At 33.4% G+C, this 2,903-nt stretch overlaps 1 long non-coding RNA gene across 1 annotated transcript; it reads right to left on the reverse strand.

The window, feature by feature from the left end:
- Positions 1-589: 589 nt before the first annotated feature.
- LOC125489818 lies at positions 590-1,420 on the reverse strand. Its single transcript, XR_007267259.1, has 2 exons — positions 888-1,420; positions 590-792 (listed from the first exon to the last, which is right to left on the reverse strand). It is a non-coding gene; the product is annotated as an uncharacterized LOC125489818 (long non-coding RNA).
- Between the last annotated feature and the right edge of the window lie 1,483 nt (positions 1,421-2,903).

Here is a 2,903-nt window from a genome sequence, read left to right on the forward strand (position 1 = left end):
TAGGCTGAGCGGCGAGGCCAGTTCATAGGCGATATTAAATCACAACACACTAGACTCTAGAGGGACATTACGCTGACATCGACATCATCACACGCAGTCATTCAATGCACATTAAGGGTGGCTGTTACGAACTTCTATTTAAATACTACATAAATTCATTTAGCTAATTGCGTTTAATGCACTAAACAATTTTATCCTAAACATGTTTAGCTTCATAATTCACCATGGTATTTCGATTACTATTTAGTTAAATGCGTTTAGCATCCTGCGATTTGTTATTTACGTTCAGTTCCACATCTTTTTAATGAGAGACTTCATATTTTTTATTGAACATTCGAAACGACTCAGCGTAAAACGGAGTCAATCTATCAATTTCAAACATAGACAAAATAACACTATTTATTTCAAAACAAAACTTATTTCGGCTTTCACCGCGTGGTGGTGTTTGTATTTATTTGTTGTTGTGATTTCAAAGTAAAATGAATCAAGCAACTTCTTCTCGTGTTCGTGCCCCTAATTTTACAAGGGAAGAACAAGATTTATTGTGCAATGTATTGGAACCATACTTGCACATTATAGAGAGCAAAAAAACGTTGTTCCTGAATGGTATCAGGAGATTTAATGTATTTTTTATACAATAATGCTATTGCATGAGTAACTCTATGAATGATTCTGCAAGCTGCTGTTGGTTCTTCCACACCTATCACATCTCCACAAGTAATTAACTGACTGCCAGTTGCATAATATCGGAGTGTGCATAACAACTGGTTCATTGGAGTAACTGCATTATTTCTGTAACAATAATTATAGGTACTTACTTATAAATAAAAGTATAAGATAATGATGTAGTCAGATAACTTTATTATTTTAATACCTTAGCTACTTACCTGGTGGAAATAAATTCAAGATGTTGTTGAATTTCTTGTAGTAGAAGCGATACAGTTTGTTTTGTCAAACGAAATCTCCTAACAAATGTTTTATCCGGTAGTGTCTCAAATAAGTTAGTTCTTTCTGCAATATAGCGTAATGAGCGAGGTCTATTCATAAAGAGAAGTAATTCTTCATCATCGTCATCAAACAAAATATCCCACAAATACATTATTTATTAGATAACCTCAACATAACCTCTGAACAATGACCTCTGAATCTCTCACAGACAACAACTAGACATCACTGAGGAAAAATGATAGAAATGGAAAAGTTCTCTTGACAGCCGGTCGGTCAGCTGGTCGCCGCGACTGACGCCATGACAGTAGATAAATGTGTTTAGTAAAGTTAAATAGCCATTTGACCGCATTTAGGTTTAACAGATTACTAATCATATTTAAGTCGTGGTAAAAGATGTTTTACGAAATTTAATTTCAAATTGTGTTTAAATAAAAAGTTAAATACATTTATCACTTTTATAAAAGCCACCCTAAGTTCGATAATCTTGGTCATGACAGATTTTTTATTTAAAATGTACTTACAGTACAAGTAGGTTACAGATAATAATTTTGGCAATGTCTTTTTCCTTTTGTGAATTCAATTAAAAGCTGGAAATAGAATAAATTTTACATAAGTTATCTTATACAAGTAATGCCTTATCTTTCAGCCATTATACAAAAATAAACTACTAATTTATTTATTCCAGTCGGTTAAACCAGACGGAATTCTTAGAATTAGTTGATATTTGAACTTCATTTGCCCACGTTTGGTGCAGAAACTTTTACTTTGAAACGTTCCAACGATGGAAAAATTGGCTCAATAAAATGTAAGTGCTATAAAAATGTGATATGAAGGCCCGAAGGTAGTAAAAAGCTTTATATTGTATCACTTTGCAGTCAAAAAGAAATATTAATAGCTATAATGGACAGCTTTGATTGTATTATTCTATTTGTAGGATAATAAATCTTTAAAATTATGGGGACACACAAATTTCATCTGCATAGTTATAAAAATTTACATAAGACCCGAAGTGAAAGGCTGTTCATTGTTCAAACAGCATTCAAGATAATTACTCACTGACTCAGTCTCGAGACAAAACAGGAATTCTATTAGTCACACAAAGCGAACCAAATAATTACATTGTACACTCTGGCAAACCCTATTATCGTCGCTAAGCTTCGACGAAGCTTTCTGTTGAAAATTGATATTAAGTACTCCTTCAGCACGGAGAGTGCGAGTTTTTACTCGAGTAGTAGTGAGTAAACCCGTTTTTTTGCCACCTCGGCGCCATAAAAATTGGAGTAATTTGTCACTGCTCGATCGGCTAAGAAAAACCTACACTCGGCCCTGAGATAGACGCATTTCCATTGCATAGCACTGTGAAGATTTTGGTCACCTGTTACTGTATCACGTTAGACACGCTTCAAACTTATAACACCGTTTTTTTTGGGCGGTAATCAAAAACAGCTTCAAGGGGTAAACACGGTACGTTTTATAACTTAGAAAATTTAATTATCAAAGTTTAGAGTTTCAAAACCGATTAAAATTTGTAATGTAATTCTAGATTTGGGGTGTTTTCAAAGCACTGGCAGACCGAAAATAAATACCGAGGCTTTGTTGAAGAGTATTCACAATATTGAAATACGATAGAACAAATTGTAATTACAACTAAGCTAAAATATATTTCAAATTGTATTGTTCATGGAAAAGGCAATGAATGAAACAATGCATTTTCAAAGTATCTATTTTAATTTCAGTTATGCTGGGTGTTATTAAAAGTATCTACCTGTAGTAAGCTAAGAGTTTTATAGAACTTTCAAATATAGTAAGATGGCAAAAAAAAAGACCACGTTCTATATACTACTTTTGCAACACTCTCTATTCTAAATCGCCCTTTACGACCTTGACTTATAGTACTGGATGGTACCTATCTGAGAAAGAGAGAGAGAGAGAGAGAGTATATAATACCTACCTAC

The sequence above is a fragment of the Plutella xylostella genome, chromosome 17 (assembly GCF_932276165.1).
Source record: "Plutella xylostella chromosome 17, ilPluXylo3.1, whole genome shotgun sequence".
Lineage (NCBI taxonomy): Eukaryota > Metazoa > Arthropoda > Insecta > Lepidoptera > Plutellidae > Plutella > Plutella xylostella.